Source organism: Heterocephalus glaber, unplaced genomic scaffold (assembly GCF_053883595.1).
Source record: "Heterocephalus glaber isolate CG9 unplaced genomic scaffold, H.glaber_assembly_v1.0 deba00001460, whole genome shotgun sequence".
In the NCBI taxonomy this organism is placed as follows: domain Eukaryota; kingdom Metazoa; phylum Chordata; class Mammalia; order Rodentia; family Bathyergidae; genus Heterocephalus; species Heterocephalus glaber.
The window spans coordinates 11197479-11213353 of NW_028258307.1; the positions used below are offsets into that span (position 1 = coordinate 11197479).

Consider the following 15875-nt stretch of genomic DNA (forward strand, 5'->3'; position numbering starts at 1 on the left):
CACACACCATCCTGTCATTTAGTGATTCCTTGTGCGTTTATGGATTGTGTAGTGTTTCATTTTTTCCTGCCCATCATCTTCAGGTCACCTGCCTGTCATTTAGCATCTCCATCCGTGAGCAAAGAATGCTAAACTCTGTAAGCTTTATGAATTTGGTTTGATGTTTTCTTTGGGTTTTTTTGGTAGCCGGGACCGAACTTGGGACCTTACGCTTTTGAGGCAGGCACTGAGCTAAATACCTGGCCCCTGGTTTGACATATTTTTACCTGTGTGTGTGTGTGTGTGTGTGTGTGGTGTGTGTATGTGAGTGGGTGGAAGAAAGGTTACTTGGGGATAAACTATTTTAAACTTCTGTGAAAAAAGTAAGTGCTTTTTTAAAAGTCAGTGTTCATATTCTTTTTGAAGAGTCCACCCTGTGTTAGCACTTTTCACAACCAGTTTATAGGTTTCTGGTTAGGTGGGTGATCAAATATACCTGCTACATCATAACATTGCAGGCCTGCATTGCCACGTGAAATGGGGTGTGGATATGAGTTTTCTTACTGGGTCACAGTGAGATAATGAAAAGAACACAGGTCTCAAAAGCACAAGACTTTGCTCTGAATTGCTTGGACAAGCCACCTAGTCTGTCAGATACCTGATTTATTTATTTGCAAAATGGAAATAATGATCTTCAGTGTGCTGTGTGGCAGTGAGATTTAAAGGCTTAATATATAGTGGAGAGCAGGGAGCACAGTGCTTGGTATAAAGTCATAAGAGCTTGAGTAAGTGTCTGGATCGGAATCGTCTGGGCAGAGGGTCTACAGTTAGAGTTCCTGCATCTCTGAGGGGGGGCCGTCCCTAAGGGGAGACATCCCTGACTAGGGACACCCTTGAGACTGAGAGGGGACATTCTTCATTGGAGGGTGCCAGTGTAGTCCTTCAGCTTCATCATCATCCCTGGGGACTATACATTGTGATAAAATGCTATAGGACAGGTTTGCAAATAATCTCAGTGCAGTTCCCTCTGGACTTTCTGCAGTGAGTGTTTATATCACAGACCAGAACAGGTTGGGGCACTGAGTGGTTTGGGCTGAGAGACCTGACCTGGAAGTCACAGGGCAGGCATGTCAGCGAAGAGAAGAGATGAGCCTCACTCAGTGAGTCGGAGCAGGATGGAATAAGATAAAGGTTTGTTAGATGTCTGGCTTTTGCATCCTGTTCCGGAAATAGTCATTGTTTGGGTGACATAGGTGCCAGTCATTAGTATGGACGGAGTCACACTGGAGTAGATCATAGGATTTTAGCGCCTCACATTTAACTCCCTTTCTTGTGTGGCCAAACTAGATCGGATTTAGTGGTGAAGGACCAAATCCTAGTACTGAATGAGAAATGTCTTAGGGATGAGCCAGCCTGGCTTCTTTCCTAACCCCAGCCTCCTCCTTCAGGGCTTTTGACTGGGGGTCTTTCCACATTTCCACAAGCACTGCTTGTGATGTAGAGAGCCCAACTGGACAGGGCCCCTGATTTTGTGTTCTTCGAGCTAGTAAGTGATTATAGGTGAAGGAAATTTTATTTTATGATGGATGTCTATATTTAGGATTTAAAAAGGTGGTCACAGGTTTAATAATTAAGAAAATTTTTTGTGATTGGGAAGGTTTAATTCTTATTTTATTTTTCGAAGCAAAACATTTGTTATATGTATATCTAAACTGTGCCAATAAAATGTTTTGCTTCAAAAAAAAAGAAGCTTTAAAGAACTGGAAAATATTTTACTTCAGCCACTTCGGTTTTCTTGGGTGGTTTAGAGAAGTTACACTACCACAGGAATTGTTTTAGCATTATGGGTTGAATAAGTATGAGATTTTACAGCTTGAAGGGGACCTTAGATAACTTTATTTTATAATAAAGTCCCTGTATCCCAGTTTGGGAACTATCCAAAGCCACATGCCTTTCATATGATAGATTCTTACTCAAATTCAAGTTAGCTGACTCCTAGCCCCGGTCCTTTTGCTGTTCTATTGCCTGGTCTTTTCTATTAGAATTCTTTCTTTTCTTTTGATCTGGTTTCTTTCATGCCATGTGTCTGTAGAGGTGGAAGTCTTGCTCTGTTTTCAAGAAACCAAGCTCTAAATGTAGAGCTGGTTGTTGTTGTTGGTGGTGGTGGTGATGGTGGTATTTGTGTGTGTTATTATTGATACTGAAGAAAAATTTACCAAGTCATTAATAAACATGTTCTATAAAATTTTAAAGTAATCCATGAGCAGTGTTGTAAAATTTCTTCCGCATTGAAACATCCTTCTGCAAAGGTAAGGAGGTAAACACAGAGGTATTTTGCCTGTTTGGGAAGTCCAGTGATTGCTGACTGTACAATAATTAACTTCCCTCAGCCAAGCACTGAGGGCCAGTTAGAATCCAAAAAACATATTTTCCAATTTCATTAGTAGATACGATATTTACAAAGTACATATGCTCAGCATTTCATCTGTGTTTACCAGCCTCTCCTGTTCCTTAGTCATGGGCTGGGGTCTGATCACACTGTCTGAAGTGTGCTCTGAGGAAGGCGCGGAAGAAGGGAGGTTAAGAGTGAGTTCTCTGATATGGTGAGCTCTTTGATATTGTGTAGGGCAGCTGAGGAAGTTAAGCCCATCCCTATTAAGGTCTTGATTTTAATGCGTAAAATGTTAGTTGTCTGCTAGTAGAAAATATTACAAGATTATATTTCTAGTCTCTAAAATACTTGAATATTATATGTAGCCCAATAGATTTTATTTATTCTGTGAACACATGGTACTTCAGTCTCATAATAAGCTGGGATAAAGAAAGGAACTATTAATATTCTTATCTTTCAGACAAGGAATCAAGGCACAGAGAGGTTAAATAACTTCCTTAAAGTTGCACAGATGGTTAGCAGCACACCTAGCCCTTGAACCTGCCTTCCAGGGCTCCTGCTCTTACTGAGCTATGCTGAAATAGACCTGTAAATTATGTGTCCGGTGATAAAGATTTCCTGACAAATCCTGTAACATTTGTTGAACACAAGAAAAATGTATTTGTTCTGTATTGCTTAGATATATTTTTAAATCTTTTGCTATTTCAATATGTGTCTCTACTTTGTCATTCAAGATTACTTCAGTGGCAGTATCGGACTGTGATTTCTTTGGAGCAGAGAATGACATTATCTCTGTTGCATTGCATCTTTAAAGAAAGGTGGAGGTAGCTGAAAGTGGTGATGAGGAGGTTGTAACAAGTTAGCAAATCTCCACCCCCTCTCCCAGGAACAACTTCATATCTTCGGGCTGCTGTCCCTACACATATGAAATAGAAAGATACCAGATCTGTTATATTCTACTGTCTGGTTGAGAAGAACTTTTTTGTGTGTGTGTGTGTGAAAATCACTGTTTGTCTTTTAAAGTATTATTTGCTGCTCAAAGGGAAAACCCACTCGGAGAATTGGTGGACATTGCTCAACAAAGGGCAGTACTCAGAATTTTAAGAATAAGCATTATAGATCCTGTGATACCTAATAGGTCACTCTGCATAAGGAAAAAAAAAGCCTCTCAAAATCCCGAAGCAGATATGGCTAGGAATAGTTAAATTCTCCCAGGTGCTCTCCCTGATCGTTGACTGGAGAGCTGCATGTCAGCCAGGAAAGAGCACACCCTGCCATGTAACACAATATTTTAATGAAGGAGTCAAGCGTAGCCTCCCCTCCCTTTGTGGTCCAGCTACACAGCACTCATGCTGACGGGGTCAGCGGTGCTGTGTGAAGTCCAGTCACATGGCTCCAAAATTAGAAAGGATAATTAGAGACTTACAGTTACACGTGTCCCAATGGGTTCCTTTGTATCTGCATGCTTCTCTCTCTCTGGTCTATCAGCTGATGACCACAACTCCAATCAGTAAGTTGTGACTGAAGACTGCAAGGCACAGATGTTGTCATTGTGACCATCAGCAGAGCAGAATAGTGTCCATTTCTACTTAGCTTGGGTTTGGACAGAGAGAAAAAGAGAGATAGCAAACGCAGTAATGCAGCAGGAACTTCTCTTTTGATTCTCTGAACTGTAGGAAGCTGCTTTAGAAAATTACCATTTTGGTGTAGTAGGTGTATTTTATATCTCAGGTTCCTAGAGTTTCTCTCAGATATTGCTGAGGATACCAAGCAGTTCCATCAGGGGAGGTGAATTATATCTGCGTGCAGCTGATATGCCTGAGCAAAGTGCTTCTGTGTTGTTTGGTCCACCCTGAATCTGACATTTGTGGTTTTCTGTCTTCCTCTGGCCCCTGTCCCGCCTTCCATTGGAATGCTAGTGTTTAGCACTCTTCTCTTCAGTTTTTTTCATCCACTAGTGTTTTTTTGGCTTAGGAAGGAGTCACTGTGACATAGGAGTGATGCAGAAAATTTGTTGAAGTGTGATTTCAAAAATTTCTCCAACATCCCAGTGTAAAAGGTGGAAGGCATTTAAACATTAAAATAAGAATATAACGTGGAATTAATTAAGCCGTGACAAGGAAAATATACTTTGGTTTTGTGTACTTTGGAGTTGTCTTCATGGATCTGGCTGCTGCGGGAGCACCCAGCGTCTCTTCTGTCTTAGTACTGCAAGCTCTGCTGCCTCCTAGGTTCTTTCTTTAGTGGGTTGGGGTAGTCTAGGGTTCGCTTTCACTTTTTTGCTTTACATTTTATAATTTATTCTATAGAAAAGGAGGTTCTCGTTTTTCTCTTTCTAGCTTCCCAAAGTGGTGGATTTTGCTTTTCATCACATGGGGTCGAGTTCGGCTGAGGGGTGAGGGGTTTTGGATCCTGTCTCAGTTACTAGGATAAATACAGAAAAACTAGTAACTTTGCCTAGTACAAAATGGAATTAATAATATCTGTCATAAAAGAAGGAGGAACAAATCAGATAAATAAATCAGAAGAGAAAATCAAGTGGTCTAACAATGTCTGGTATGTAGTAGAAGGTAATGCAATGAAATTAATATCAGTGATAGCAGTAACTTGTGACTTTTCCTCATCCTGCCACCCTGCCTCATGCTGAGTTGCTGAGCTGAGCCTCTGAGGTGGCAACACCCATTCTTGCCAGCCCTAAACCTTATTTCTGGACTTCCTGAAACTTAACTTTCCTTTTACATTGAAGTGCAAAGTCCTGTGTTAGGGTGGAATAAATCTGGTATTACCGGCACTTGATCTCTGGCAAGTCTTTTCATTCGTGACACTTCTGATTCCTTGTTGGTAAGATGGAAATAACCTTAGCAGCCAATTTATTGTAAGGTTTGCTGAGTTCTAGTTTGTAAATATTCATTTTTAATCTTGTCAGAGTTTTGCAGTTGTAATCTGAGTAGTAGTTTAAGGAATACTAAGAAAATACGTATGGAAAAGTCTGATTTAAATCAAAGATGTGAGGATTTGGTGAAAGTTTGAATGCAGGCAGTGCGGGGCTGAGTCAGTGTGATTGTGAGGGTGAAAGCCTGGATGGCTTTGGGAATCAAGAAACTATCAGCAGAAGTTGGGGACGATGCAGGATTTGTACCAGAACATCCAGTGGGATCAGCTTTCACCTGGCGTGGTTTGAGGATTTCAAGGGTCAGATGTGGAGGGCTGGAAGGAACACAAGGTGGAAGGTGGCCAGTGGACCTTTGGAGTCGCCCTCTTGGAGGTGAGACTTGCAGTAATGGGAGTGAGAAAGCTCTCAGAGGGTGAAGAGTGGGCTTGGGAGGTGCTGGACCCTAGATCCCGGGGAGGCTGGCACAAAGGAGCACTGGGGGACACCTTGTGCATCTAATTCTGTGTAGAAAATATGCCCTGTGAGGTCAATTTCCTGGCAGCTCTTCTGCGCTTGCCTCCCATCTCCCAACAGTGGATTCACTGTCAGGAGCACAGTGTGGAGGCTGAGTGCTCTGGTTGGTGCTTGTTTTTCCATGCCCTTCACAGAGCCCTGGCTTTGGTGGCCATGATCTCTTCCGGTGTGTTGAGTGCCTCTTGGATAAATCTGTGCTGACTTTAGGAAATGAGTTTGAACTAGATATTCAAGAGACATTCTAATTCTGCAGTTTAAACCTCAAGTCAAAGTGGTATGAAAATTGAAAGGCACCGGCTTCTTGGATGATCCTTTATCAAAGATGATTTCTAGTGATAAAGGACATTGGAGTTACAGGTTACTACGAGGAGAATCATGGCTTGAGATAAAAATTGGAAAGGTGGCTAATCTTCTATTTGGTTGAAGTGATAGATACAGCAATCTTTTTATTCCTACATGAGTGCAGTGTTTAAATTTGAAAGGAAGCAGTGACATTCCTCGTAGCGGGTCACTTAGAACCATATTTGCCACAGTAGATGTTATGCATTAATTCTCGGTTTGGGGAGGAAAAAAGATGTGGACCTTTCCCTAATAAATATTTCTGTAAAGGTATTTTACTTGGAAGTACAAATTTACTTGAACTCAAAATGGGAAGTTTTCCAATCCTTTAATCTTATTTTTCTGTTTTGATTTCATAAGCTCTCCATAAGCTGAAATAAAGTCTGCATTGAATTTGTTCAAGCTTCTCACCCAGCCTTCATATTCAGCACCTGAGACTGGCAGAGGCCAGGGTGCAAAGGAAGTTGAATATTATCTTTCTCATGACTGCTAATGAGGATTAATACTAAACTCCACCTAAATCACTGCTAGATAGATGCCCTGACTTCATAATCCCCCACCTCATGTGTTGTTTCATATGCTTGTGCCTTGAACCTCTGTGTGCTGTTATTCTGCTGGTCTCTAAATCTAAAATTATTAAGGCTGTCGCTTTATAAATCTGACACATTGAACCACTGAAATTTTCTGGTCTTGTTGCTCATCATCTTGCTACCTAGCAGCTTGTTGAAAACGAGGAATCTCTGGCTCTACTCATGAGCTACTGAATCAGAATCTGCAGTTTAACAAGATGCACAGGTGGTTTATATGTCCATAGACTTTGAGAAGCACTGGTCTACAACAGTGATCCATAGACCATCTTTGAGCACTACACCTGTACAACAGTGAGCCTTAAGCTTGATAGCAGATGAAAGACATGTGGGATCTCTCTCAAATTCTGATTCTCCAGAGTCTGGACTCTAATGGTCTAAGGGGCTTACAAAACTTCCCAGGGGAATCTGATGTATGACCTATGTTATCAACCCATTGCTGCTCCCGGATGTGGTTCTCAGATTAGCAGCTTAGACATCAGCGTGGATCTTGTTAGTAGTAGTCACTCCTTGCTGTGAGTCTGCTCAGTCAAGTTTGCATTCTAACAAATTCCCAGGGGATTCATAACCACTTTACAGTTTGAGAAGCTCTCCCTGGAACCCGAATAGAGGCAGAATACACACTCAGGATGACACAGACCCTGGTCCTAAGGGAAGTCAGCCTATGACAGGTAACTCTACTCGTGGTGGGGATAATTCTCCTAACAGAGGTGTGTAAAAGTGAGTATTCCTGGCTGTGAACCTAGATATGACTTCTTTTGTCTCTAGTGTAGTGACATAGGTTACCCATCTCTGCTCTAGAAATACAGGGGATGATTGATTTTCATGTTAGAAAACAGTGTTGTTATGGTTTGGATCTTTTATCTTTTTTGTGGTACCAGGAATGAAACTGATGGCCTTGTGCATGTTAGGTAGGCACTATACCACTGAGCCATATCCTCAGGCCTTTGTTTTATTTTGAGACAGGGTTTCACTACACTGCTATCCTCTTGACTTAGCCGCCTGCATAGAGGGGATCACAAGCATGTGCCGCTGTGCCTGACTTATGGTTTGGCTCTTAACTATCCCCCAAAGGATATATATGTAAGGACTGGTTCCCAGCCCAGGCCACTGTTGAGAGGGAGGTGGTGGCACCTTTAAGAGGTGGGGCCCAGGAGGTGGAAGTGAGGCCATCAGGGGGTCGTGTCCTTGAAGGACTTGGCCCTTCTCTCCTCCGCTTCCCAGCCACCATGAGGTGAGCAGCTTTGTTCCATCACGTTTCCGATCTCGATGGCATTCTGCCTCACCACAGGCCCAAAGTGACGAGGTCAAATGATCAATGATTGAAACCCCTGGAATTGTGAACCAAAGTAAATCTTATCTCCTTTTAAATTGATTATCTCTGGGACACAACTATGGTTTAGTGGTGCAGAGTGTGGGTTCTGCACAGATTTCTTTGGTTCAGATTTTAATAGATTCTCTTTCAACCTGAAATCCTTAATCTGGGAAAGGGATACTTACTGACACGTAATACTAGCCAACTTTTATTGAGTATTCATTATTAGTAATAATAGTGCTTGAATTATTGTCTTTAAAACTTCTTCAAAGTCACTTGGTATGAATGGACTGTGGTAAGATGAATTTAATTTACAGTTATATAACTGTAATAATACTCTTAACACCTTAGATTATTTGGAGGGTGAGGAGTTTTAATGATAGGGTGTTTTGTTATCTTTATAATTACTTTATAATTAGTAGCTTCAAAATGGTGACATTTTCTTACCAAGAAAGTCTTTGTTATAGAAAAAATAAGAGCTATTGAATAATTATGTTGTTAAACAAAATCATAAAAGTTCATTATTTATATTTGGCATTTGTTTAGCAGCCATTTTAGGATTTCATCTAATACTTGTTGGGTACAGTCCTGTCCCTCAGGGAGGTATTAATTTCTTTTTCTACTGTTCTGTTCATCTTCCAACCTGAACAGGTGCTGCTCTATTCAAATAGGTAGTGTTTATGCAGCTGACTTCTTCAAGTTTCTGTAACATACTGACAAGTGTAGAAAATAATCTCACCAGCATGCTTAGGCAAGAAAACATTACTGCCAGGCTTGGTGGCTCAGGGCTGTAATCCTAGCGCTCTGGGAAGCTGAAGAAGGAGGATCCCAAACTGAGCTTAACCTGGGCAACACAGCAACTTAGTGAGGCCATGAATGAATGAAAGAATACATAAAAATAAATAAGGTTGCTCAGTGTGGAAGCCCTGGATTCAATCCTTTGTACACCAGTGCTGCACAAACAATCAACCACAACAAATTACAGATGAATTGCCAAGTCCTGGGAATGACTCTAGTCTCCTTTCTCTTTCCCATTCCTTTCTGGTCATGGTAACCGCGGCCTGCTGGAATTTATCATCCCTACATAGGAGTACATTCGTAGACATTATTATAACGTGTCACGTGTTTTTAACATTCTATAAATGCTAGCTTCTTGTTTCCTTATCTTTTGCTCAGCATCTGAAATTCAGTTTTACTGATTTACAAAGGTCTAAGTTATCAGTTTAATTGCTATATTGCATTAAAATTTGTGAATATACTATAATTTATTTTCCCATTTTTCTCTTTATGTGCTTTTGGCTATAATTCATATTTTTGTTATCTCAAACTGTGGCAGCATGCACACAATTCTTATACGTAGCTTTCTGTGCTCATATGAGAGAGTTTCGTAAAGCTGGGTGTATATTTAGGAATAAAATTGCTGCATGGTAAGTATAATCATTTTCTGGTGAACCAGGGCATTTTTGAAAGGGCTTATTACATTTTCTTTGAACGCATATAATTTTATGCACTTCTGTTTATGAGGTAACTTTTAGTTCTTTTACCTCTTGAACCTCCTAATTCCCATATGACAACAAAAATAGCAGGAGTCCAAGGCAAAGGATGGCAAAGATAGTCACTGAAGTCAGCCTGGTCTCCTTTCCCTTTAGGGACACTGATACAGACTCTGCTCTCCATTAGTTGGGTCTGGCGACTGTCCCTGGATCCCATCGCCCAACTCCTGATGTCCCCATTCTCCCCAGTGCATCTGTGCCAGTTGTTGTCTGTGTCTGACAGCTGTGAGTGTGGCCTGGCCACGTCTGGCTGTCTGAAGCATGTTTTGAATAACAGGACAGTAAATATTTTTACACGAAGATTGCAGAAAAACAAGCAAGCCTAGAAATGAAAATAAAAGCTCAAGTCACCAAAGATTTAATTATACCTTTAAAGTAGTAAACTTGGTGTTATATAAATGAACTAAATCTCTTTTGTGGGCCAAATCAGTCATTCCTTTCGGACTAGAATGTGTGTGCTTTGGAAAATTAGAGTCTTTAACATGGTACTTCAAAAACTTCAGTACTCGTCAAAGGAAAAATGGCACTGAAGTTACTTTGTTTTATTTGAATGTTTTTTCTCCCCTTAAACAGCAAGGACTCCAATTATAGCAGGGCTCTTGCCTTTTCTCCCTGTTGGCAGCTTGCCGTCCAGCTTTTAAAGAGTTAAGCAGGAGCTTTGTGAGGTCATGTGTGACTTCACTGGGTCTGAACTTTTGAAGCAGGTCTGTTGGAGGGAAGCTGGCTGTTGAGAGGGGAGGCTCCGAGCAGGGGGAAGTCCTCCTTCAACTTCTTTCAAGTTCTTATCCTGCAGCCCCTGCCCTACACAGCGGCATTCTGGGAGAATGTCACTGCGGAGTCTGTGTGTAGCTGTTTGTACTCTCCACAGAAGCAGCTTTCGAAGTACATTAAAAGAGCCCTTGCAGAAGATGAAAGTTTGCTGAGCAGATGGAATGGGAGAATGGTTTTCCTGACAAATTTATGGGCTGACTGTTTGCAGATGGAGGTAACTAGAATTGGGTTCATTCATTGTCTTTGTCTGGTCTTAACAGTGCTGGGTTAGGTATAACTAGTTAGAGAAAATTCTTTGGATTGGAAATACTTACTTTCAAATGAAAAACTTTGTAGGAAAGTCTTGGGGAGAAACAAGAAAATGATTATTCATACATATATGCCTTTGCAAAGCAGACTGATTATAGTTCTGGAGGGTTTTGGAAGGTGAGATTTTCCTTTGATGGAGTTTGCTGCTCTTTGCTGTGGGTGCTCATAGCTTCATGCTCCTGCCACTGTGTGTGTACTTTCAGCAGTTCTTTGTGAAGCTTCTGGCAGGCATCGGAAGGTCACCAACTGGAGCTTGGTCCTTTAGTGGGGTCCATTCTGACTCCTTACAAAGCTGTCATTCTCATTTCATTGTGTCACTGCTCTGAAAAGAAAGTTAGCTATGCTGTGTGTGTGGAAAGAAGATTCATCTTAGGATTCAGTGTTAAGTTTGAAACATCAAAGGCTAGCCCATTATCTTATAAAAAAAAAAAAGGGAGATTCTTTTTTCCCTCGAGCTGGATGAATTTTCAATCCACAGTTTATCTCTAGGAAGGTATCTCCGTTTTTATATTCAACAGACACAGATATGTGCAGAGTATAAGAGAGGTCAGTTATGTTAAAAGGAGACAAGAGCCTCGTCCATTGATATATTGATATTATGCCTACTTCCAAGATGCTCGGTATTAAAAACATTCACGAGCACCCCAGACCCAGCGAGAGCCCCAGTGCCTGCTGGTCTTCCAGGGTAGTTGGCTGATTATAGAACAGGTAGGTATGTTTGTGTGTAAATACTGGATAAATTGGGATATCTTGCTTGATTGCACATTTTAAATTCCCATTTCTACTATTTTATAATGTTATTTGTCTCACTGGTCCACCAAGTATGAAATTTTTACCTCTTCTATTTGAGTATTTTGTTTTGTGGTTTTAATAATAAATACTAAACATATTTTGTGGGAGTCATAAGCATAGCAGTTAACTGTCGTAGGCCCGTAGGTTTAAGTCTACCTCTACTTCTTACCGTTTGAACTCTGGAAGTTTTGTTACGGGTTCCTGAAGCTCACATGTGGAATAAGGATGAAAATAGTACCTAAAATGAGAGGAGAGGTGGTTGTAAGGATCAGCTAAGGTGGAGCACATGGTAGTATTTATCATCATTTCTTCTATACTGACAAAAGCTCAATAAACCTAATAAGCCCGGGCTGTTACTAAGTTTTGCTTACTTATGTTAGACACGTGAGAGGAATTAGCATTAGAGAGCCATGGTAATGAATTTGGAGTTGTGGGTGTACTCACATGCAAACATGTGGGCTTCTTTGTGGCAGAATTCCAGGTGGCACCTCTATTACTACCCTCCTCATACACACTATTCCCCCCACGCCCCCATCACTAATCTATCAAATGCAGCCTCAGCAAGGAGGCCTTGGGAGATAAAAACTGGTAGATTAGTGCCAATCCATCCACACTTTGTGTAAACCTTGGTTCCTCCTCTGTGGAAGGTGCATCTTTTGCATTATCTTTGAATTAGGAGAACAGCATCATGTGCTTGTGAACCTCCTAGGTGGCCAGTGACCCACATGTGGAATAAAATTGAAAGGTTGCCAGGAATTGGTCACTGTTTCAATATTCTTTCCCTAGGGCAGGTTGCCCTCTGCTGCTTTTGTAGGGCTCACCTGTAGTTTGAATTTTGCCATTTCTGTCCTTATGCTGCAGGGGTTGGTGGCAGTACAGCTGTGTAAAAGCTACTTAGCTTCTTATTTCCTGGTCTACCACTGTGGATGATAATATCTTTTTCATGGTTATTGAGATTAATTGAAATATGTGAAAATACGTAGCACAGCATATGTACTGAACACATTTTTGCTCCTTCAAAAATTGCTCCATTTCTTCTGTTACAGTCAAGGGAACATTTTACATAATTTGTAAATCAGTCTTTCCACTCTGTTTTGCTTGGTCTCATGTCTAGACCAGTGTTTCTAAAACTTTTGTTTAATTTTGTTATTAGCTTACATCATCTAATGTCAGTTTCTCTTTTTGCCTTCATAACTTTCCAGTATCAGCTGTAGTCTCTACAGCCTTTTCAGTTTAGCTTTGAGCTAGTTTTCAGAAATATTCTGAAAGGAATACAGTGCTGGCAGTAAAAATTAAAATTGAAGTCCCTTTGGTCCAGCTCCCAGAAAGAACCTCCACTGGTGGTCCCTGGTGTATCCTTGCAAAGCATTCTTTGTGTAGTTCTGGGGGGAGGGGGGGACTTTATTTGAAACTGCGTGACGTGTGCAGAAGTACAAATGTGGTATGGAAACTTCTGTCTGGTTTGCCAGGTCCCTGTGCAGTTCAGTTCTTCCCTCCATTTCCCAGGGCCTGGAAAGTTTGCGAGCTCCCTTGAAGGGAGTCGCCTACACAGCTGGCTTGTGTCACCGAGAGCCTGATGTACTCTACAGGTCCAGCCCTAGCCACACTGTTGTGGGTCAGGGGATCATCCAGAGTTCCCACAGGAGAGCCAGGGCCTTGGTTCCTCACAGAGGGTTAGGTCTGAACCTGCCCCCAAAACCCTCAGTCCTGAAGTTTTGGGGGAGCAGAGCCCCTGTTGGGTTCCAGCAACGGTTTCAGTCATTGTTTAGCTGGCTGAGGGTGTGGTTCAGTCAGCATTTGGTCTGCTGTTATGTTTGGCTTCTTGTCATCATCAACACTGGGTGGGGATTGTGTAGAAGACACACTGAACATGGAGTTGGGAGGTGTGGGCTCTGCCTCTGGCCTTGCTGTGAACCAGCTGTGACCTTGGTCGACACTCCTTTGGCCCTCGGTTTCTTTACTTGCACAGCAGCACCACTGTGAGAGTAAAATAAAATAATGTGTGTGAAGGTGCTGTATAGACTGCAGAGTCCCCTTACCTGGTGTAGAGAGACCAAATTGTGTGTGCTTTGGAGGAGGAACAGGTATAGCTGTCCAGTGTGATATTCTTGGGCTTTGTCTCACTTCTTCGAGGAAGTCTTTTTATCCAGGCTGTTCTTGAATGCTCCTCATATGCCTAGGAACTTATGTTCAGAAGGAAAGGGGCAATACAGTTGCTGGTTCTAAAATGTTCTCAAGCAGCTCTACTTTGTTGATTCAGCTGGTCTTTTATTGAGGTCTTGGTTTTCAATCAGGGAAGCCAGAGAACCTAACTAATCGTGGTCCAACTCTGCTACTGATTATGAGACCTGGGAAGTCACTTTTTTCTTCTTTCCTTCATCCTTCAATTTCTTCATCTGCAAAATGAGGATACAGGACTAAAAGACCCTTTTGTGTGGCGAAGAAATGGTGACTATCTTCCCTTTTCTACCTTTTCTTTCTACCTTTCTACATCCATCATCTTGTAAGTTAATTTCTGCTTCCCCTTTTAAATAATTTAGGACAAATGTATCAAAGTATCGTATATGCACAGCTGAAAATGTCATAATGAAACTCATTCTGTGTAATTAAAATATGCTAAGAACAAAACAAAGTAGTATGTAAACCAATAAATAAGTGTCTGGATAGTGGGAGAAAAAAGAGCATTTAGTAATGAGCCTAACCATTAAGCTCAAATGTGACTTTTGAGACCTAAATGTAATGCAGACCTTTTACCCATGACAGGCTGTTAAGGGAATCAGATCGCCTTGCCCAAAATGCACTGACCTTGACATTGCATTGTTTTGTAGTCACCCAGAGCTGATCATCTTTGATCAGGACTTCTGGGTCCCTCCCATCGTTATGGAGGGCTCTGAGTACCTAAAGGAGGGAGAGAGGGGAAGGAGGTAAGAGAGAGGGGAGGGAAAAGTGATGGCAGCTGGTTGCTGACGTGGTGAGTTCATGGTAGCTGAAATGCCACTAGGTGAAAAGATGAAGAATGGATAATCTTTTAGCTTGAGGCAGTAATCAGTAAAAAGGCAAGGCAGGGGATAAGCCTTTTTGCCAGGGGGAGATGTTTGCATTGCTGTGGTTTTGATTCTCAGAACCATTCATCTGTTTATTTCTCAAGCTGTTTACCTAAATCTTTTCGGATAGAGGAGCACATCCATCATGAGTGGACACTTCAGTCTGGCTTTTCCAGGATAAAACTGTATTTCTCAGTGATGGAATAATAGGGAAACATTTGTATTTCTTCAGTATTTTACTATGGAAGATCAAAAAGAGAATTAAAAATGATTCCTACAGCTTGCTCTGGAGAAGGCTTGTGAATGGCTCCAGTAGTGAGGGATAGTCACTAGCTGCTGTGATTATCCAGTGTCTTGGAGGACTCATCATCTGGACAGTGTTAGACACCCATGGAAGATGCCCTGAAGTCATTTGTAGAATTTCAGGAGGCTTCAAAAGGCAGTGGCTGGTAAGAGGAAGCAGGTTTGTGTGTGATTGGCTAACAGCCCATGAGCATGACCATCTGCTACAGGAGTGACAGAGCTGTTGTAGATCCTTTCGGTAGCAATGCATGTGGAGATGTGTTGATCTGGCTTTGACACTTCTTATTAAAGCCTAAGACACTTACCTTGCATACATTCTACAACCAATAGATCAATACCCATTTAAATGCCAGATGTGTAAGTGCTGCTTCAGGATTAAAGGTGAGATATGGCTGACAGCTTTAGAAGGTAGTGACAAATTAACCTAGGAGCAAGTTCATGCAAGGTGAGTTTGGCCTTGCAGTTTCTGGCATCTTGACCTTGGGAAGCTAGTGTGTCCCATCCTCTGCTATGACTTCACCATTGATTGACTTTACTGCGGAAATTGCACTGCTGAGCATTTTTTAAAGCTTAAAATGAGGGAACCACAAAGTATCCACTTGAAACATAATCCAAGGATGTCAGTTGCCCTGTTTTTATGCATCAGTAAATTGCCTAGGCTGTAGTGTCTCCACCTACCTCGTGGGGTCCTTCCTTTGTGCATTTACCCTGAACTCAAGGTGAGTTTATTGGCCCTTCTGGAACTCTTTTGTCAGTAAGCAAAATGGATTTTACAACTCAGGGCTTTGAAAATAACTACTACTACTACTACTACCACCGCCGCTGCTGCTGCTGCTACTACTACTACCACTACTACTTGTCCTCCTTCTCCTTCTCTTTCTTCTCCCCTTCTTCCTCTCCTCCTCATCTTCCATCTCCTCTTTACCTCTATCTCCTTCCAAAAGTGAAAAATCTTTTTATTAACAAAACATTTTACTGGGAAATTTAAATAGAACAATAACAAGCACCCCCCTCCCCCATTTGCAGAAACATCCTAACATATGAGAGGACAGACAACACTTATATTTGAGCTCTGGTCTCAGAAG

General features: G+C 41.6%; 1 protein-coding gene across 8 annotated transcripts in view; it reads left to right on the plus strand.

Moving 5' to 3' along the window:
* The window catches only part of Psd3 (pleckstrin and Sec7 domain containing 3), a 517630-nt gene that overhangs the window by 216130 nt on the left and 285625 nt on the right, over positions 1–15875 (plus strand). Inside the window, exon 1 of one of the 8 annotated variants that reach the window (XM_087216719.1) lies at positions 10279–10556. The exons of the other annotated variants lie outside the window; for them this stretch is intronic. The gene's annotated coding sequence lies outside the window, so the exon portion shown is untranslated. Of the gene's footprint in view, positions 1–10278; positions 10557–15875 lie in introns of those variants that run through there. 8 annotated transcript variants of the gene reach the window in all.